Raw genomic sequence first — 22,993 nt, 5'->3', positions numbered from 1 at the left:
CATGAGCCCAGGGTGACATTGTAGATCCTAATCTGAGTTGTTCCTGAGGAGAGTTTGGCCATTGCTAATTATTTTAACTGGGAATTAGAATAGGATCATCCATTACGCCAGGCCCCAAAAAGGCCACTTACAAGGTCTCCCCAGTAAAACTTGGCTGCTTCTGTTTACCCCGTGCAGGAGGATGCAGGGGAAGGGGAAACGTGCCGAGGTATCAACAGGAAGGCATAAAATATAGATTGAAAGACTGATTAAAAAATAAACATATTGATAAATGGCTCTGTCCAGAAAATTAATAAATGGTGAAGGAGTGCCAAAACAGAGAACTGGTAATAGAGTCCAGCTCCGCACATACATCACTGCACATGTGAAAATCATGACTTTATTTATTTTAAAAAGATGTATGAGTAACGCTAAGGGAATCTGCACCTGTGGAGATTACGCTGCTGTTGTTTTTTTAACAAAAAAGGTGGCTTTCTGTGGTCTGCAAACAAGTCAGAAGAATCACAGGAAAAGCACAGGAGAACAATAGTCAGATGACAATTCATTGATGCTCCAGAAAAAAGTGAATGAATAAAGTATGACAATTCCAGAGAAAACTCCTAGTGTGTAGGCTTTCCTTGTCTTTCTGCTTCATTACTTTGTGACAATAACACAGCACTTCATTTTCCTACCCTTCAATTTTCTTGGCACAGGTTGCCCTGGCTTGGCAAAAGGTATGTCTACCAGGATATTGCAGTCACTGGGAACAGGGCTGGGAGAAGATGCTCACAGGTGTTCCAGGCATGATTAAAGTGTGTGTGGAGGGTGGGGGGTGGGGGTCAGGGGCAGCAATCCATTTCCATTGTCCTGGATGTTGTTTATTAGTATATAACAAGGGGGACCTGCAACAAAATGTTGCAGACAGTGTGGCGTACCCCTGTTCAGGGTTCCATCCATCCTTCCATGCCCTTTTCCAGAATATGCCATTCCTTTTCCCCTGCTCCTGGTTTTTCACTCCCCCCCCAACAGTCAGTCAGTATTCCATGGCCACTGAGCATGCTCGGTCCTCATTAAGCTGTTTTGGGTAATCCCCTGCCCCTCATTACACACACCTAGGTCCTTCCCCCCCCCAATTTTTAGTACTTCTCCAAACCTTGATTATTCTGGTGCATGGATCAAGCGGTTTTGGCCACATTAAGGACTGGCATCCAGAGAATGAGTTTGCTGTTTAGTATATAGGATTCTTAAGACGGATCTCCCTTCACCTCTGTTCCAGTACCCCTGCTGGAATTTGTGGCAATCTGTCCATACTAGGGATGTGCTGAATTCTGCCCAGTTCGGATTTGGTACTGAATTTTCCAATAATTTGCTTATTTGCTATAGTTGTGATTAGATTTGTAGTGATTTTTCTGCGGGTATTTTTGGATTATTTTTTTCAAATCCACATCTGAAATATTGATAATATTGACATTTTTATCAATATTTTCTTTAAAAATATCAGTGTTTCCTTTAAAAATATCGATATTAACATCAGTATTTTTTCCAAGGGAAAAAAAAGGATCAGTAAAAGCAGCAGCTTGCAGACAAAGAACAAACTTGAATCGCTGCCAGCCTGTTACATTGTCGGAATGCTTTCGAACCAACACTGGCCAATGGATCCCATCCCTAGATCATACCTCCCAAAACTATTCATTGGATTTGGGAGGGGCCCTTCAGTGCATAAAGATTAGAAAACCCTTTGGCTTAATTTCATGCATATTTTCTTCATTTCTGCTATTTTTAACATGGTTAAAAAACTGAAATTGTACTGCAGAGAATAGCTGGGAAATGTCTGAGAAGATTTCAGAGAGGAACAACAGGACCTGAAGTGGAAGGGTTCCTTGGCTGTCACATGTTCACATTTAATGATTTAATTTATTTTATTCTCAAGGCTATTCAGTACCTCAGAATACGTGTAGAGTTTTTAGCTTTGATTTTGTATAGGGGATTTATTTTGCCATACCTTCTCATTGTGTCCTGTTGTTCCTGCAAGGGGATCCTTTGATCTATCAGAAAGCATTACAAATGTTGTGGTCTGGTCCATTGTCTTTGGGAGTCAGTTTGACTACAAAGATAAGACCTTATTAGAGCACCAGCACATTTTGGAAAACCGCATGGGCTTCTTTCACAGTTCCTCAGGACTGGTAAGTTGATGTGAACTGGAGGATCTTCTTCCACTTCCAGGATATTTATGCATAAAAATGAATGAGCATCCCCAACAGTCTTCAAGTGTCATGGTGATATACAATAAAACATGGCATAAATAAAACATAATGTAAAAAATTTATAGCATTCTCTCCCCTCAAACCACACATAGAAATCAGTGGCATCACTAGGGTTGGTGTCACCCGGTGCGGCCCGCAGCCCCTTCTCTCTCCGAGTGATCGCAGAAATTAGAAGGGGTTGGAATGGCTTTGGGCTTCACAATTCACAGGGGGAAAAACAGGAAAGGAAAGGCCTCCAGATAAGGTTGCCAGGTCAGAAGCATCCTAAACCCTGAGATTTCAGGGGCGGGCCCGAGTGATGTCATGGGGGTGGGCCCAAATGATGTCAGTAAGCATGATACATTAAGCATCAACCACAGTTGATTGGAGCATACCATTCAAACAAAAAAAATTCTCTGATTGGAGATTAAGATAGAAATCTTAGCTAAATGAGGGTGTTTCTAGGTCCAGCTGAAATGATGGGATCCTTTCTTCTCACCTGCTTAGAGAGCTTGGATAAGGAACATTTAATATAGCCTGCTTACTTCTGGCAAGAAGGATTTCAGTGCCCTCAGGCCAGGCCAGTCACCAGAAGGCCATCGTAGGAAGAAAGGAGCCTAGTGTTGTGGAGATGTTAGATGGGAGCACTCAGGAGTAAAGATGGATGCCCCTGAAGGCTGCAGTTCTAAACACACTTACTAAGGGCCTAAGCCCCCTAGAACTTAATAGGACTTACTTCTGAGTAGATGTGGTTAGGATTCTGCTGTTGGTAAGGCTTGACTAGGATCCTCTGCAAATATATCAATATTAAAGCAGGGTTGGCCACCCCCTGCGTGGAATGCCCTGTCTGCCTTTTAACATGGCTGCTCCAAACTTCTTTACAGACTTGACCCTTTTCACTGCAAAGAGGTGTTTGAGAAATAAGTAAGAGTTAAGAAGATTTTCCGCTCTTTCCTGCCTACTCTGTGGGCTGCTATAAACTCACTTTGACAGCTAACCCAATTCCAGAGAGTAACTGACAGAGAGAAAACACACATGGTTTGATATACCTTCACAGGCAGTAGATTGGGAACAACAACAACTGAAGCCACACTTCCCAGTATGTGACTTCTCTTTTACCACTATTGGGCAAGAAACAAACAGTCATGAAACCAACAAGATGCATCATCAGTGGGTTTAAGGGGGTTGAGCTGACCATATGGAACCACTGTTGTTGCTTCTATGGATGTAAGGAGGTAAGGTCAGAGGTAAGTGAAATGCAAATAGAAAAAGAAAAACAAAAGACAGTGATGATTTCCTAAATGCAATACCATACCAACCACAACAAAATTCCTATGAGTAAGACAGAAACCTCAGCATCTCACAAACAGTCAAGGATCCTAACTAAAACTAAAAAAACCCTGTCAGACAGTCAGCCAAGGTCACACAAATCCCCATGCAGCACAACCTGACCCAGGTGCTGCAGTTAGTGCAGAATGCTGCGGCATGACTGCTGGCAAGAGTGAGACCCTATCAGCACATAATACCTCTGCTGTTAAATCTGCACTGGTTGCTGATTTGCTACCAGGACAAGTTCAAGTTGTGCTTTCCATGCTACGGGTGCCACATAGTACTTGTTCTGCTCTTGTAAGAAATCAGTCCTTTAGTGTGGCAGTACCTACTCTTTGGAACTCCCTGCCATTAGGCAGGTGCCTTCATTGTACACATTTTGACACCTGCTAAAAACATTTTTGTTTAGGCAAGCCTACCAAGGCATGTAGAAGCTATTATGTTTTTTATCTGTTTTTAACTCATTGTTGGTTTTATTATTTTGAATGTTTTTAAATACCTGTCAAACTGTTTTTGCATGTGATGTCCTCCCCCGGCACCACCTGTGAAGCTCTCACTTGTGGCTACCAGCAGACAGGAACGTCAGGTTTTCTTCAGGTTGTCGGCACACTTGGATGAAACGGATTACTTGGATCCATACCAATCGGGTTTCAGGACTGGTCATGGAACTGTAACAGCCTTGGTCGCTCTGGTAGATGATTTGAGGAGGGCATTAGATAGGGGAGAATTCTTCTTTCTTGTCCTCCTCGATCTCTCAGCGGCTTTTGATACTGTCGACCACAGTATCCTTTTACATCGCCTGGAGGGATTGGGAATTGGAGGTACTGTATTGCAGTGGTTCCATTCCTTCCTCTCCGATAGGTTTCAACAGGTAGCATTGGGGGAGGAGGTTTCAGACCCTTGGCCTCTCAATTGTGGTGTGCCACAGGGTTCTATCCTCTCTCCCATGCTATTTAACATCTATATGAAGCCGCTGGGGGCAATCATTAGGAGATTTGGGCTGCAGTGTCATCAATATGCAGATGACACTCAGCTCTATCTCTCATTTAAATCTTCACCAGAGTCGGCTGTGGAGACCTTGTCCAAGTGCCTGGAATCCGTGAGTGGATGGATGGGAAGGAACAAGCTGAAACTGAACCCTGATAAGACCGAGGTGCTGCTGGTGGGGGACAAAGGAAGGTTGGGAGAAGTTGACTTGAAGTTCAATGGGGTGAGTTTACCCCTGAAGGACCAGGTCCGCAGCCTTGGGGTTGTGCTTGATTCCAGGCGGTCCATGGAGGCTCAGATTTCGGCAGTGATCCGGGCAGCCTGGTATCAACTACACCTCATACGAAGGCTGCAACCCTACCTTCCTGTTCATCAGCTCCCAATGGTAGTACATGCCCTGGTCACCTCTCGTTTGGATTACTGTAATGCGCTCTACGTGGGGTTACCCTTGAAAACGGTCCGGAAACTACAACTTATACAAAATGCGGCGGCTCGACTACTTACGAACAGTCGCCACCGGGATCACATCACACCAGTGTTGTTCGATCTACACTGGCTTCCAGTTGTTTTCCAGGCCCAATTCAAGGTGTTGGTATTAACCTTTAAATCCCTATACGGTCTCGGCCCAGTTTATCTTACGGAGCGCCTGCAACGCCACCAATTATGCCGCCCGACAAGATCAGCTACACAGGGCCTTCTCTCAATCCCACTGACAAAAACAGCCAGATTGGCGGGTACTAGAGAGAGGGCATTCTCAGTGGCGGCCCCCACCCTCTGGAACTCCCTCCCACAAGATCTATGGCACGCCTCTTCCCTAAATACATTTCGTAAAGCCTTAAAGACCTGGCTCTTTCAACAGGCCTTCGGGATTTCCGGGGAGGGTTAATTACTAGATTGAATTGCCTCCTACTGTATTGTATGCTGTATTGTTTTATACTGTTTTTATATTGTACTATGGTATTTTATTATGCTGTGTTTTAACTGTTGTACATCGCCTAGAGTGGCCATAGGCCAGATAGGCGACACAGAAATTAAAATTTATTATTAATTTATTATTCTTACCCTTTACAGCTCTAGCACAGATTTCAATAGATCCCCCTGCTAGGCCTTACTACCCCACATTCTGTATCTCTTATAACCTTTAGACTGTGCCTTAGTCCCGCCAGGCTATCTCGATACCTTGTGTCTATGGGTATAGGTAATTCCCAAACCCCCCTGCAGCCTCTTGCACTGAAACATACAGCCCTGGGTTTCTCTGTGATACTGGATACAATATCTTTTCCTCCGCCGCTGCCACCATTTGATACAACTGTTCAGCCTTGGTTACTTGCTATCCCCTCTGGTTTGTGTTTCCCAGCTGAAAGAATCAGGTTTTTGTTTAACCAAGAAATATTTATTAAGAATTAGAAATAACAAGATTACTTAAGGAATGTTTCACAAGCGTATGGTTTCATCTATATTCTGTTATGTACTTGACTTCTTACTAATTGCCTCAGAACTCCGACTCACTCTCAACAACAACACCGACTTGGGACTTTAGGGAGTCCTTGTTAACAAGCAGTCCAACTCGGGGTTGTGAAAACCTTGCTTTAATAATCCCTATTCTTCCGGTTCAGGAAGCGCCCAGAGCTGATGCACATCCCTATTGTACAGTTCCTGTCTTTTGGACCCCTAAGCAGCCACCTGAGTCATGTTAGCAGGCAAAGAAATTGGAATTGTAATGTGATGAAGAGAAAGGGTTCTGATCCTGATCCTTTAATCTCTCTTCATCTTGAACCAAAGATTCTTGCAGCCTTTCCATAAGGACCTCTGCATAACTCACTCAGACTCCTCTTCAGGCACATGCAGAGCACCTGGTTGAGGAAAGGGATCAAAACTCCTTCAAAGCAGAATAAATGTAGAGTTCAAAACTCTTGAGACATTCCAACTTGTGGGTTTTTGGTTTGATAAGGCTGTGTTGCTGTGGATAAAATCTTTCCTCCCTCTAAAACGGCAGCCAAATACTTCATAATTCTACAAACAAAAAGAGAAAACTTTGGTGGCTTGCAGATGTCCAGTTTGAACTATGTCACTGGCAATGCAGTCCTCTACATGTCTACTCAGAAGTAAGTCCCACTGAGTTCAGCAATGGGACATGCTCCCAGACCAAGGGGGTATATGAATTGCACCTGAAGCTTATCATTTCTAGGCTCGGAAGGACACAAATTTTGGCAGCTCAGTTTCTCACTTATATCTGAGTCAGGGAGCGGTTGGGATGCTGAACCAGTGTCTGGAACTAGTTATGGACTGGATGAGGGCAACTGAATTTGGAGTTTGGGGTTGCTCACAGGCCCTTCTTTGAAATGGAGACTTCAGTGGCCTGGTGCAATTTTCACTGGCTGAGGCTAGCGTGCTGGCTCTGGCCCCTTCTGGAAAGAGAGAACTTAACCATCATTATAGATGCACTGGAAACCTCCAGGGTGGATGTCTGCAATGTGTTGTACACTGGGCTGTTTTTGAAGGCAATCTGGAAGCTACACTTAGCTCAAAGTATAGCTGCTAGATGCGTGAGGCTAGGCTGCTAACTGGGATCTTATGTTGCCTGTGCTGAAACAACTTCATTGGTTCCTAGTCCATTTCTGAGCTCACTTCAAAGTGGTGGTGCATACCTTTAAAGCCTTTCACAGTTTGGGAACAAGTAATTATTGGACAGCCTTCTCCCATATAAGTCCACCCAAACACTGAGGTTGTCATCATAGGCTCCCCTCTAATTACTCCTGTTCTCTTGAGGTAAAGTAGGCAGTGGCTGGGGAGAGAGCCTTCTCAGTTATGGTACTTCAGAATGCTTTTTCCCAAAAAGGCATTTCCTAAAGAGGACTGTCTGGCACCAGGCAAAGAACTTTTTATTTCTCCAGGCTTAAAAACAAACGCGTATACCCTGCATTAAACTCTTGAGGCAATGTGGTTTTGTCCTGCTGTGTTTTTCCTTGTTCTTTTTCATTTGCTGTTCTTACTTCTGTGGCATTTACACAGTTCTTGTATTTATGTATTTTACCATTTTAATGTGAACTGTCTTGAAACAGGCAGAGCTTGGAAAAGTTACTTTTTTGAACTACAACTCCCATCAGCCCCAGTCAGCATGGCCACTGGATTGGGCTGATGGGAGTTGTAGTTCAAAAAAGTAACTTTTCCAAGCTCTGGAAACAGGGCATATATTTAATAAATTAAAATTTAAACAAACTCTTTACCTTGAAGTCAAAGTGAGCATTATGTCCATGAGAGTTCTTCTCCAGATGACATTCCCTCCATGCCCTGCCATCTCTTTCCATTGTCTTAAGCGTACCTCTTGATAGGGCAGACACAGCAGGAGTGGCAAGGTCTTCCATTGGAGGCTTATGCTTCCCTCCCTTCCTCTGGTATCTAAATTAATGTAATACCAGCTGCCCATGCACTAGGGAGCCTGAGAAGAAACCTCCATTCACCCTCACCTGTTCCTATCAGATTGCCTTGGAAATAAGGTGAACTATTTCACCCCAAATTGAGAAGTAACTATTTTCCCTCAGCCAACCCAAATTCACCCCTGGGGTGTGTGCGTGGACTGAAATAGCTGGATTGTATGTTTGGACATTTGAGAGAAATATGGGTTTAATTTACCTCCCCCCTCCTTTTTTTTTTTTTTTACTATTTTTTGATTCATTCTCATGTCAGAAGCTTTTATGATCTTCCCTGATTCACTTTTATTCTACTATCCTTTCACCTTGTTCAGATATGCCTTCCTGACCTTTGTAAAATTCTTTTGCTCAAAGCGACCTGCTGGCTTTGCAATCTTTACTTTCTGACCTTGTTTACTGTCTGTATCCCATACTGAGGACTTAGGGATTGAAACAATGTTTTGAGACTCTATGTAGTCAACAGATTGTATCTAAGTTTTACTCTGAGTAGACCTATTGAAATGAATGGACATGATTACCTTATCCTTTTCACCAGGCTTTTCCAGAAGATCGGATCCTGTTTATGTGTTTGAATCCCCTGCGTTACTGTTTTATTTGTTTTTATACCACCTTTTTATTAGTTTTAAAATGTATTTTTGTTTTAATGATATTGTTCGATTTTATATTAAATACCATTTAGAGATTTTTAAAATATTAAGTGGTTTATAAATGTTTTCAAATGAATGAATAATTTCATAGACCGGACATAGACTGGCCGCACATGTGTTCCAGCCATGACAAAGAAGCAAAATTTCTAGATATTCTAAATGACTATGCCCTAGACCAGTTGGTCATGGAACCGACCAGAGGGATGGCAACCCTGGACTTAATCCTCAGTGGGGACCGGGACCTGGTGCGAGATGTAAGTGTTGTCGAACCGATTGGGAGCAGTGACCATAGTGCTATTAAATTAAACATACATGTAAATGGCCAATTGCCAAGAAAATCGAACACGGTCACATTTGACTTCAAAAGAGGAAACTTCACAAAAATGAGGGGATTGGTAAAAAGAAAGCTGAAAAACAAAGTCCAGAGGGTCACATCACTCGAAAATGCTTGGAAGTTGTTTAAAAACACTATATTAGAAGCTCAGCTGGAGTGCATACCGCAGATCAGAAAAGGTACCGCCAGGGCCAAGAAGATGCCAGCATGGTTAACGAGCAAAGTCAAGGAAGCCCTTAGAGGCAAAAAGTCTTCCTTCAGAAAATGGAAGTCTTGTCTGAACGAAGAAAATAAAAAGGAACACAAACTCTGGCAAAAGAAATGCAAGAAGACAATAAGGGATGCTAAAAAAGAATTTGAGGAGCACATTGCTAAGAACATAAAAACCAACAACAAAAAATGCTATAAATACATTCAAAGCAGGAGACCATCTAGGGAGGCGATTGGACCCTTGGATGATAAGAGAGTCAAAGGTGTCCTAAAGAACGATAAGGAGATTGCAGAGAAGCTAAATGAATTCTTTGCATCTGTCTTCACAGTGGAAGATATAGGGCAGATCCCTGAACCTGAACTAACATTTGCAGGAAGGGATTCTGAGGAACTGAGACAAATAATGGTAACGAGAGAGGACGTTATAGGCTTAATGGACAATATAAAAACAGACAAATCACCGGGCCCGGATGGCATCCACCCAAGAGTTCTCAAAGAACTCAAATGTGAAATTGCTGATCTGCTAACTAAAATATGTAACTTGTCCCTCAGGTCCTCCTCTGTGCCTGAGGACTGGAAAGTGGCAAATGTAACGCCAATCTTCAAAAAGGGATCCAGGGAGGATCCTGGAAATTACAGGCCGGTTAGCTTAACTTCTGTCCCTGGAAAACTGGTAGAAAGTATTATTAAAGCTAGATTAACTAAGCACATAGAAGAACAAGCCTTGCTGAAGCAGAGCCAGCATGGCTTCTGCAAGAGAAAGTCCTGTCTCAGTAACCTATTAGAATTCTTTGAGAGTGTCAACAAGCATATAGATTGTGGTGATCCAGTGGACATAGTGTACTTAGACTTTCAAAAAGCTTTTGACAAGGTACCTCACCAAAGACTTCTGAGGAAGCTTAGCAGTCATGGAATAAGAGGAGAGGTCCTCTTGTGGATAAGGAATTGGTTAAGAAGCAGAAAGCAGAGAGTAGGAATAAATGGACAGCTCTCCCAATGGAGGGCTGTACAAAGTGGAGTCCCTCAAGGATCGGTATTGGGACCTGTACTTTTCAACTTGTTCATTAATGACCTAGAATTAGGAGTGAGCAGTGAAGTGGCCAAGTTTGCTGACGACACTAAATTGTTCAGGGTTGTTAAAACGAAAAGGGATTGCGAAGAGCTCCAAAAAGACCTCTCCAAACTGAGTGAATGGGCGGGAAAATGGCAAATGCAATTCAATATAAACAAGTGTAAAATTATGCATATTGGAGAACAAAATCTTAATTTCACATATACGCTCATGGGGTCTGAACTGGCGGTGACCGACCAGGAGAGAGACCTCGGGGTTGTAGTGGACAGCACGATGAAAATGTCGACCCAGTGCGCGGCAGCTGTGAAAAAGGCAAATTCCATGCTAGTGATAATTAGGAAAGGTATTGAAAATAAAACAGCCGATATCATAATGCCGTTGTATAAATCTATGGTGCAGCCGCATTTGGAATACTGTGTACAGTTCTGGTCGCCTCATCTCAAAAAGGATATTATAGAGTTGGAAAAGGTTCAGAAGAGGGCAACCAGAATGATCAAGGGGATGGAGCGACTCCCTTACGAGGAAAGGTTGCAGCATTTGGGGCTTTTTAGTTTAGAGAAAAGGCGGGTCAGAGGAGACATGATAGAAGTGTATAAAATTATGCATGGCATAACTCTCTCTGTTTCTCTCTCTCTCACACAGACAGACAGACAGACAGACGAGCTTACCTGGAGGCCAACAGACATGTGTCATTGTATAAATCAGTGGTGGGGAACTGGTGGCCCTTCAGATGATGTTGGATTCCAGCTCCCATTAGACCCAGTCAGCATGAGCAATGGTCTGGGATGGTGGGAATTGGAGTCCAGCAACGTCTGGAAGGCCACGCAGTCCCCACCCTTTATACAAATGAATCTGTATCCATGTACACATTCACGTGACACTCATGTGGTTTTTCATACCTTGTTATGGAAATGGATTTTTTGTGTCTGTTGTCAATGGTCCCAGGTTCAATCCCTAGCATCTCTAGGTAGGGCTGGGAAAGATTCCCTGTCTAAGTCCCTGGAGAACTGCTGCCAGTCAGTGTAGACAATATTGAGCTAGATGGACCAATGGTCTAAGGTAGCTTCCCATATTTTTGTTTCTGTGTTTATTGGTTTCATGTTTTTAAAGTTTTATTTCACATTTTCATGTCCATCAGAATCTAAGCACCACCACTGCATTGTTCATGGACTATGTTGTTTAATATGTTTACTTACATGTTTGGTTATGATCATAAGACTTGGGTCCCCGACTTACTGACATGGGGGCGAGCAGGAAGCATCATAATGCGTGGCCACAGGGTGACATTGCTGCTGCTGCTGCTGGGTGAGGCTTCCATGGGGAGCCAATCAAAGGCAGTTGGCTGTCAAGGAACACAGAGCTCACATGCAGATTGGCCTTCCTCTGGGCTGCACACAGGCTGGTGAACCTGACCCAACCTCTTCACAGCACAGCAATCATCATGGCACTTACCCCTTCTTATTCAATGCTTGTTTGGGTTATGTTAAGGTTGTGCTATGTTCTGTGTTCAGTTGTCTTGTTACAGACATCAGTCATTCACTGGGTGACAGGGCTGGGAAGGAATTTTACTTGCAGGCAAATTGGCCAAGTCTTGCTAGGTTTAGCAATAAGGTTTGTATATAATTAACATTTCTTTTTTCTTGTCACAACTGGCACTGGGCATGAATTGCAGAGGGGGAAAAGCAGGGGATGACCCCCATTTCCCCTTAAGGTATTGGGGTGGTGTTCCTCTAACCAGGACCCTACCTTAGGAGGTCAAAAAGGAGCAGACATACTCTCTAGTTGGCCTGTAGACTCACTGGAATTAGTCATGCCAAGGTGGGCCTACCCATCAGGATAGCTCCTATGGTTGCCTCAGCTCTTGGACTGGGCCTTACCCATCAGATAGTAGGAGGGTGACTCAGTGATTGGATCGTTTGTCCTATCCCAAGCTAAGCCTCTAATAAGCTTCTGTAACCAATAAAAGTTGGCCTTATTTCTTCCAGAATGTCTCTGTGTCATGCTTGTTTTTGCCTATACTCATTGCTCCCACATGCTCCTGGTTCCTCTTTGAAACACAGAAAGAATTCTCAGGAGTTTCTCTCCCCTTCCTTTTTTTTTTTTTTGCACAAAAAAGCCATTAGTCTTAATTGCGGATAGATATCAAAGTGTTCTAGAGGCAGGTGGTGACAAATATTTGTCAAATACTTTAAACTACAAAAATGTTGTGGTTTTTCATCCATGGCTCCTATCAAACTGGCAAAATACATTGGGAAGCAACCTTTTTTTTGGGGGGGGAAGGGAAGCTGACTGTGAAAACAGATGTCAAAACTCAGTGTAAAAACTATTAGATAACAGTAATTCTTTATAAGTAAGACCATGCATTGACATTGTTTTTAGGAGCCAATATTTATTGCAATTAGTTATTTGCATCACATGCTGCTATTTTCACAAGTATGATTGCTTCACTCTCTGTGTTGTAACACAATGAATCTGCCTCTTCCAGTTCCTCCAGACCAGCAAGCTCAACGTGGCCTTCAAGGCTGTCCATTAGCTACAAAAGTGCACTGACTTTATCTAGTCTTTGCATGATTTGCCGCTCTGCATTGGACAAAGTGGATAAGGTAGTGGAGTGTTACATTGTTTCCTTTGGGGAAGGGGGACATATATAATATGTATGGTGGCTCACTTACTTTCAGTCAAATCCATGCAGAATTTATTTGCTTCACAATAAAGCAATTCCCACTATATGCTGGTTGATACAGGGAAATATAGTAAATACTCTCCCTCTTAAAAAAATGCCTCCTGAGCTCTGAATACTACTTTCAAGTGAGTCTCAGAAGGGCCTGAGTGGCCTGTCATCAACAGCAGCATTAAGAAGGTCACTTGGTGCTAAGAGGGTGGGGCAGTCACTGCTGGGCGGGTGGTTGTGTTGGAACATATATATTATGGTTTATATAATGACTATGTCATGGTTGTGTTAAAGAAAATGTGCACTGACATGACATAAAATGTAGGCCTGTACCCAATCTTGATGTTGAAGAGCATAGGTGTTTTCAGGCAAGGTCCAGAGTGTATAGATGTTGATGATTAACCCACCTATGCTAATGGAACACATATTGAAATAAGAGAACTAGGAAGATTTGGGGAAAGTTGGAGTTGGTTTGGTTGGGGCTCTAATAGGTTGCCTTGTTTCTACCTTGTCTTCCTTTTGCAGTATCTTTGATATCTGGCTAACAGAAGAGAAAAATGGAGGTGGTGGTAACAGTTCTGCTTCTTCTCTGTGTGTTCCTTGCCTTATGCTTCTCATCCTTCACAATGTACAAGAAGAAAGCTCAGCTGCCTCCAGGACCCACTCCCTGGTTCTTTCTGGGGAACCTCCTGCAGAAAGATGTCCTGCCTCTGAACAAAGCCTATCCAAAGGCAAGAGCATTCATGGTTGTACTTTCTCCCTATTACCTGTCTGGATTATGTTGTTGACATACAGGAGCTGAGTAAATAATAGTTGTCTGGGATGAAACAATGCATAGAGGAAGGTCACAAGACGTATTGCTTCCTACTAGGGATGTTGGAGGAATCCTCTGAAGATATTTAAATTGCTTTGCAATGTATGGAATTTACATATTCATTGATATATAATTGCCAATGTTCTGACAGGGGTCTCATTACTTTTTTTCTGAATTGTTTGTTGACTTCATGTAAGTTGTTTCATTGCTAAATGCAGCCTATATGTAAAAAGGTTGCCATTCTAACTATGTCTACTCAGAAGTAAATCCCACTGATTTCAACAAGGCTTACTCCCAGATAAATGGGGTTATGATTGTAAGCTTATTCTGCTTTCTACTGCAAATTTTAAAAACCAATGGAAATCATTGTTCAGTTTTGTTCTTTTCACAGGGCAAGGAATGGTCTCTTGTGCTCAGTTAAAGTCTGAGCCTTTTTCTCAACATGGAGAGAAACATCTTTGTTTTAACATCTTACCCTATTCCCAGCCAAGTCCTAATATTTAAACATAAATTAGCTTGAGCATTATGTTTCTGCAGACACACATGCATGACCATGTTCTGAATAAAACGTTGCAATAAAAAAGGACTTATGTGTTGTTAAATAGTGTTACAACTGAGTGAAGGAGTAATTCATACAGTCCAGGACACAAAAAGCAAAATATCAACAGGATGTTAAATTGTCCTTCCTGGATGCCTTTTTCAACCAGTGTGCCTCCAGATGTTGGACCACAACTCCCATCAGCCTCAGCCAGCATTGCCAATCGTCAAGAAAGATGGGAGTTGTGGTCCAACAACATCTGGAGGCACACTGGTTGGGAAAGGCTGCCTTAGGGAATCCTGTTCCGTGCCCGGTACTTCCGGGCAAAGGGGCGTGTTTGCAGCCACAGCCGAAGCCCTGGCTGCCATTGGGTGGGCGTGTCTGCACGCGGCGCGCCGGCGCGCCATCGTGACACACAGGAAGGAGGCGGGGCGGCTGAAGGCCATTTAAGGCCACTCCACCAGCCTCCCGCCCTCCTTTGAATTTTGGCGGCTGAGGCTTTGTGGCGGCAGCTGCTGCATGGCGCGGGGAGCCTCCTGGCGCGGGCGAGGCCTTCTGGCCATGGCGGGGCCTTTGGTGCGCCGGCCTTGCGGGGGCAGCGGCGGCGGCGGGATGCGGGGGGCCTTCTGGCCACGATGGGCCGGCCTTGCGGCTGCGACGAAACACGTGAGGACTTCCAGCGGCGGCGAGACGCGGGAGGACTTTCAGCCGCGGCAAGGTGGTGTAAGGAAGATTTATGGTTGCATTCCTAAGCACACTTAGAGAATAAATAAGGCCCACTGAATAAGGGGAGAATTACTTCTAAGTAGCATAGAAAGGATCAGCCTGCTTATGCTATTCTTCTCAGTTGCCATCAAGAGGTCTTTTTCAGCCCTTGCACTCAGTAAAATAAGATCTAAACTAGTGCTTTGTTGTTTGATTGTTAATCATGCAATGAGTGCCACCCAGGGACCTTTACCAGCTTCTTTTTAATTACTTGGTTGGCTTCTTGGTTTATCTTCCCAGTTGCCATCAAGAGGTCTTTTTCAGCCCTTGCACTCGGTAAAATAAGACCTAAACTAGTGCTTTGTTGTTTGATTGTTAATCATGCAATGAGTGCCAGCCAGGGACAATTACCAGCTTCTTTTTAATTACTTGGTTGGCTTCTTGGTTTATCTTGAAAGCACCATCCTGTGCATCAGTGAGAATTTCAAGCATGGCAATGAGGTTAATAAAGATTTTGGCCCCCAAACTACTTGATTAGTCCTGTTGATTCTCTGTGGCTGTTCATAAAAAGGCAGCTGCTTCATTATCCCGATCTACCCATGGAACTATAAAGAGCAAGCTAGCATTTAATCCATGTTTTTCAAAGTATCCTAGCAGGAGGATATGTTAATATGCAGTGGAGATGGAAAATGCATCTGAAGTTTAAATGAGTCAGAACTGCAGATCCCTGGATAGTGGGAATTCAGGTGATTGATTTTTTGTTTGAACATCAAAACCATTCAGTACAATTTAGTTGAGTGTTTTTGTTTTTGTTTAAAAAACAGCTGCTTATTTTTGTTGTCAATCATTTAATTCCTATTTAATTCACTGCACAGAATGGTGAATCAATGTGATACAATGTGTGACAATACTGTTTAAAAAGGGATTCAGCAGAAGAACCAAACTGAGGTATCACAACAGTTTATGAAAATGAAAAGCTAGGTGATCTTATGATTATAAGTCAGCCTTCCCTAACCTGGTTTCCTCCAGAGCTTAGCAGCCATGGGTTAAGAACATAAGAAGAGCCTGCTGGATCAGGCCAGTGGCCCATCTAGTCCAGCATCCTGTTCTCACAGTGGCCAACCAGGTGCCTGGGGGAAGCCCTCAAGCAGGACCCGAGTGCAGGAACACTCTCCTCTCCTGAGGCTTCCGGCAGCTGGTTTTCAGAAGCATACTGCCTCTGACTAGGGTGGCAGAGCACAGCCATCATGGCTAGTAGCCATTGATAGCCCTGTCCTCCATGAATTTGTCTAATCCTCTTTTAAATTTAATCCTCCTTTAAATTTCAGCCTCCTGCTGCCTGTGGCCGCCACTTCTTTTGCAGAATAACCTAGAAAGATGCTCTGTCATAACGTAGCGGCCATTTGGATTGGAGCAATGCAATGTAATTACAAAGAGCAGAGGCTTTTTGAGGAGGGTGGGGGGCAGCTGGAGACAGAAGGGAGGCGGCAGGAGCCAGTAGGGACCCCAGTTAGTGCTGCAACCTCACCTCCAAAACTACCTCAACTCCAAAATGCAAAGAGAACTCATCCCCCCTTTTTTCACTGTTAAGCTTCTCCCCCCCCCCAAATACGTTCTTCAAAACCCAGGTAAAAATATATGAACCTTTCCATCAGTTAAGTCCCATAAACCTCTGTCCTAAAACCCATTTAATCTGTGATATTCTGAGTAAACACACATAGGATTCTGCTGTATGTGTGCAATCACATGCACCCTTCCAGGGGAAGAAGTAACAAGACACTCGGGGATTTTCTCATAAGTAAGTATGCATAGAATTGGTCCAATTCATATTTCTCTGAGTAAATTATTTAAACATAATGGAATTAATCACATGCAGGCTGCACATTTGCTTGCATCTTCTCTTTAGCTAGTTTACAAACTGGTCTGTAGATAAGGTGCCCACCTTTTTACAGGCCTCTAGTCCTGTGCTTTTAAGGGTCATTTGATCTGCAGACATTAGAAGATGACATTGCTTAACTCCATGCCATCTAATAACTGCTGACATCTAATAACCGGCTATTAAAGGCACAACAAGCCAGAAGGATATGTGGGGCCAGGGCCCCTCAAAGGAGTGGGAAGCAGCCCCCAGCAGAGGCTGCTCGAGAAAAGTGTCCCTTCCCAGCTACGCTCGAGGGCTATGGACCTTGCTTGCAGACTGCCCAGTTATGGGGGGACTCATTTTATGATGTGGTTTTTCTTTATTATGCGGTTTTCCGGATCCTATGGACGCACTGGTCCAGGGGACAATTGATGAAGACATACAGTTGGGCAGGCTTATTGGCCCCTTCCCATTATCCCCTACCTCTGCTCTCTCAGCGCCCCCCCCCCCGTATAGTGCCCAAAGTGGCAGTGGGCAAAGTCTACCTGATTCACCATCCGTCATACAAGTGGGGTCAGTCAGGGATGCCTTATCGGCAAGTGTGGCAGCTAATCTGCCTGCATTGCCGGCTGTTACACACGGTGGATTTTGAGCTGCTGAGTTTTGCCCTTTAAGTCAACTATGCAGCAGAACATTACCTAGGGGCTGCTGTATTCTTGCATGGAGCACTTCAGCCCCTTCTTGGAGACGAGAGGGCTCAGAAGCAGTGGGGCACTACTTTCATGATTTACAGTTCATGTGTAGGGCAGACTTTGGGTGCATATTAGTACCTGATGGCACAGTTTATAGCGTAGCTATGAACTGGGGGGTTCCTTTGGCAGCTGGGGAAAGGGAAGATCCTGCCCCAGTGTTCACCTTCCAGGGTATTAAGACTGACTTTTGGACCCAGGGCTGCAGGCTGCCCTGGAAAAGCTTGAACTGTTGCAGATCAAGACCCTGCAGTTTTCAGGGGCTGGGGAAGGTGTTTGCTTCCTCCCCTTCAGGTGTTGGGGGCCTTCTACGGTGGGGGTGATGGTGCCATAACAGGGATTTCACAGCCTTACCACAAGTTCAAAGTTTTTGGCTGCCTTGTGCGCCAACTGGTGGTGTGGCCCCCTCCTTTCCTGCGGCGCGTCAATGGTGTTTCAGTTAGAGGAAGGACTGACTCAGCTAGTCCCATACCGCATACTGGGAGATGGGGGAAGGGAGTCAGAGATGGCCATATGCCTATCTGCTGCCCCAGCATGCTCACCAGCTATCAGAGGGCAGGAGGGGATTCCTGGGAGTTAGGGGCTGGCAGGGGCTATGCAAAGTGTGGCCTATTCCTATGAATCACGTGCTGGAATTCATCACAGATGGTAGGAGTGTAGCTTGTCTGTCAGTGTGTCGCAAGGTAGGCTGGCAGGGGGCCTTTAGGACCATTCAGATGTCTTGGGATATGTCATGTGCTGGCCAGCTGGCCCATGCACACCCCCATACCCCTTATCCTCATCCTCCATGTTCACCTGACCCGCCAGGGATGGTTGATCAGGGAGGTGCCCTGAGACCATCATGCTTCAAAGCTCAGCAGTTGCATGTAGCGGTCCTCACACTTAATTTGGAGCCTTCCGGATGGGGGGCAAGGGTGTTTGGGGGCCAGGTCAGACTTCCAGGCAGACCAGGAGTACAAGAGTTAGTCCACATTATTTTACCCTCCCCCTGGACTGGACATTTCCCCATGACGGCGTCATAGTGTTTTTGGCCTGAAGCTACAGGCCTGGTTGCCTGATATTCAGGGGGAGGGATCTTCCCTTATAAAGTTTCAGTCTAGTGTCGCAGTGCCTGGGAGCAGACCCATGGGGGTTTGAGGGACATGCTCCTCCGGAATGGGGGTTGCCTACCCGGCAGTGGAATTGCCTACCTGGGACGGTCCATTTGGTTTTGGTATATGCAGGTGCACGCCATCAGGAGGTGGAAGTAGGGGGCGCATGGAATACATTCACCCAGGGGGCGAGTCTGAAGGTCCGCGACCCAACTGTTCACGATTGTTTCTGTTTTGGCCGGTTGCTGGATGGGGATGGAGCAGACGCGCAGCCTGCTCTGCAGCCATGGCATGATCTCATAGGCTGGCCTTGGGGCCGCAAACGCACATTGGTTCACAGCTGGGCCTCGGATGGTGGGCCACAGTTTGGTGGCTGGGTCCACAGAGTATGCACTGGAATGGTCTCCTACCCATGTTGTGCCAGCACGGTTCAGGGCGGAAGGTTCTGCAGGTGGTGGTCATTCCCCTGGGTGGGAATTACCTTGGTTACTGAAGGGCAAGACATGTGAGGACATGCAGTTGAGGCCACAATAGCATCTGTTCGTCTGCTGTGGTCAGACAGGAAGGGCAAGGCCCTCAGTAGCAGGCATGCGTGGACATGCAGTTCGTGGGGCAACGATGGCATCTTCCAGATGGACCTGCAGAGGGGTCTGCACGAGATTCTTATCGGGTGTGGGGTAAAGGGAGACTAAGCAGAGGCTTGTCCCCCTTTTGTGGCAAAGAAGTGCGGGAAAAGGTTTAAAGGGAAAGGGCAGCTAGGTGACACCTTTAGGCACCTTTGGGGGCGATTGGCGGTCCGGGGGCCTGCAGCTCAGGGCTATTCCATAATTTGGGGGCCACCACTGAGAAGGCCCTCTCCCTTGTTGCCAGACTCCCAGCTTCCTGCAGAGTAGGCACCCGCAGGAGGGCCTTGGATGTTGAGCATAGTGTATGGGTGGGTTCATGTTGGGAGAGGCGTTCCATCAAGTATTGTGGTCCCAAGCCGTGTAAGGCTTTATTGGTCAAAAATAGCACCTTGAATTGAGCTCGGAAACATACAAGCAGCCAATGCAAGCGGGCCAGAATCGGTTGTATATATTCTAACCATCTGGTCCCTGTTACCAATCTGGCTGCTGCATTTTGCACAAGCTGCAGTTTCCGAACCATCTTCAAAGGCAGCCCCATGTAGAGCAGATTGCAGTAATCTAACTTGGAGGTTACCAGAGCATGGACAACTGAAGCCAGGTTATCCCTATGTTGTGTGGAATGGACTCCTGATACGATGGTGTCTGCAGGAGGTCCTCATCCACAGAGCGCAGTGATCGAGTGGGTACATAAGGGGTAAGATGATCTTTCAGGTTTCCTGGTCCCAAGCTGTATAGGGCTTTGTACACCAAAACCAGCATCTTGAATTTGGCGCAGTAGCTAATGGGCAGCCAGTGCAATTCTTTCAGCAGCAGGATAACATGGTGATGACATCCTGCCTCAGTGAACAGTAGTGCTTCCACATTTTGCACCAGCTGCAGCTTCTAGACCACCTTCAAGGGCAGCGTCACATGCAGCATATTACATAAATCTAGCCTAGAGGTTACCAGTGCATGGACAACCGTGGTCAGGCTATCCCGGTCCAGAAATGGCTGCAGCTCTCTTACCAGCTTCAGCTGGTGGCACTCATAGCCACTGAGGCCATCTGAGCCTCTAGTGACAAAGATTGACCCAGGAGCACCCCCAGACTATGAACCTGCTGTTTCAGAGAGAATATGACCCTATCCAAAGGAGGCAATTGACCAGTTATCCAGATGCGGGAAGCACCTACCCACAGCACTACCATCTTGCTAAGATTCAGAGTCAGGTTATTGCCCTCATCCAGCCCACGACTGAGTCCAGGCACTGGTCCAGGGCTTGCATGGTCTCTCCTGATTCAGATGTTACAGAGAAATAGAGCTGGGTATCATCAGCATACTGCTGACACTTTGCCCAAAATCTCTTCATGACCATCCCTAAGGCTTCATATAGATGTTAAATAGCATTGGGGACAAGATGGCACCCTGAGGCAACCCACAGCACAACTGCCAGGGAACTGAAAGACAATCATCCAACACTATTCTTTGCAACTGACCTTGGACATAGGATTGAAATTACTGTCAAACAGTGCCTCCAATACCCATCTCACCATGTTGACTCATTTGGTCAATGGTATCAAAAGCTGCTGAGAGATCAAGAAAGAATAACAGGGTCACACTCCTCCTCTCCTCCTCCCAATAAAGGCCATCCATTAGGGTGACTAAGGCCAATTCAGTCCCATAACCAGACCTGAATCCAGACTGGAATGGGTCAAGATAATCTGTTTTATCATAGAGTAGTTGCTACTATGGTGTTCTATGATATATGTAAACAAATTACAGGTTGTATTCAACTAAGTGCTACTCAGAGCAGACACATTAAAATTAATGAACCTAAGTTAGTCATGCCTATTAACTTCAATGGATCTACTCTGAGTAGGACTACCATTGAATGCCACCCTGTATAATTTCTGCATCCATGAATGACAAAATGGAAGAAAGACTTCTACAACATACACCAGTTACAACATAATGGATAATACCAGATGAAAGTGCGAATGAATGTTGGGGCAGGATGAGATATGTTTGAACATCTCTAGTGGCATCTGGTGTGATGAGTACGAGGAAACAAGCCTAGGTCAACAGTTACAACAAGCTATCCAGGCCCTTATCACCAGCCCTTAGCAATGAGGTGTCATGAACCAGAAGTGTGGGTCTAAATAGATATATTCACAATATCTAAGGCTGTATATGTTGTCTCTATTTCAGGTGTACACTGCTATCCCAGAAATAATGGACTACCTGCCTGGAAGACACACAAAGTGTTTTGCTGATTGTGAAAAGCTGTGTGACTTTATCCGTGAGAGGGTGGAGTCTCACAGGCAGACTCTGGATCCTCAGAACCCCCGGGACTATATCGATTGCTTTCTTCTCAGGTCGATAAAGGTAGGTGAGTCCAAAGTTCTGTTTGCGCATTTAAATATATTTCAAAAACATCCCCAAACTGAAGCTAAATTTGAAAGCTACATTTGAAACCATTCCACTGATTCTCGATGTATGTTTCTCTTCCCAGAGTAATAGTGGCTGCTAACAGCCATTGTGATGCTCCCTAGACTAAGCTCACATGGAGTCAGGTCTTTCTTCTTGTTTACAGACCCATCCAAGCAGCAGAAGAGCAGCTGCCAATACTGATTGTTTGAGATATCTCTGGTACAGGAAAATCTTGATAAATATATGGGTTTACTATTGCTTATATAAAAGCTGGTACGCTTGGCTGAATCATTCATTTCAAGGCATTGTTAATCATTACCCTTCATTTTCCCAAGGCATTCTCTGTCCAGTTATAAAGTCCATAAAAGGGATCAAATGCTGTGCTCATGCTCAAATAACCTTAAGTGCTTATGTTCCAAATTCATTTGGTTCACTCAGCTAAGCTTACAGCATAGAAGTGTACCATGGACAGCTCCTTTGCCCAAACTAAAATAAGTAACCCTCTGAATCAGAATATTCTTATATGCCTTCACTTCTGTAATTTCTAATCTTAACTATTTACCTAGCAGTCCATGTCATGCTCTGGGCTACCTGTTTCTTTCCCTCTTAACATTTCAATTACAAGCACACAACACAAAGACTATGACACACTAAAATTCATGAATTTTTCTTTATATTTCAAATGACATCCTATTTGTTAATATAAGTGATTAGATTAAATATATCTTTTGAGTGGCAGGGGGAGAGATTCCATTTGTGACATTTATTAGAACACGCTAATGTCTTCATTGTTCTATTTTTCTCTGTCATAATTTTTCCATTCCTTCTCCCTTTCCACCTCTGCCTTATTTATAGGAACAAAACTCTACTGTCTACAGTTACAGTCCTGAAAACCTTGTTATGTCAGTGTTTGGACTTTTTTTGGCTGGAACAGGAACCGTAAGCGTTGCCTTGCTCTCCTGCCTTGTGGTGATGACTAAGTTGCCACATATTCAAGGTATTCAGATAACCTGGAGAACTTCCAAGGTGATGGATTTCTATGGGCCCCACCAGTAATCACACACAAGAAAAGTCCTCCTGACTAGGTTTCCATGAGGATTCTGCATCAGCCTGAGCTGCTAGGATGGGAAAAAGCTCCTTACCCCATTGTTATGAAAGGAGCTTTGAGGGATTCCAGGTGTCTTGGTCTGGCACCCATATTGCCACATATTGGCATCCCTTTGGATAGCCAGCCACCAGTAAGCACAAGTCTTAAGAGGGTTTTTTTTAATGCCAGTGTCCTGCAGCAGAATAGTCCTAAAGC

At 44.7% G+C, this 22,993-nt stretch overlaps 1 pseudogene; it reads left to right on the top strand.

Moving 5' to 3' along the window:
• LOC133380033 (cytochrome P450 2C31-like) overlaps positions 1-22,993 on the top strand; it is a 55,840-nt pseudogene that overhangs the window by 19,523 nt on the left and 13,324 nt on the right.

The sequence above is a fragment of the Rhineura floridana genome, chromosome 3, assembly GCF_030035675.1.
Source record: "Rhineura floridana isolate rRhiFlo1 chromosome 3, rRhiFlo1.hap2, whole genome shotgun sequence".
NCBI classification, from domain to species: Eukaryota; Metazoa; Chordata; class Lepidosauria; order Squamata; family Rhineuridae; genus Rhineura; species Rhineura floridana.
The sequence above is the reverse complement of the archived record's forward strand: the minus strand, read 5'-3'. Positions and strand labels throughout refer to the sequence as shown.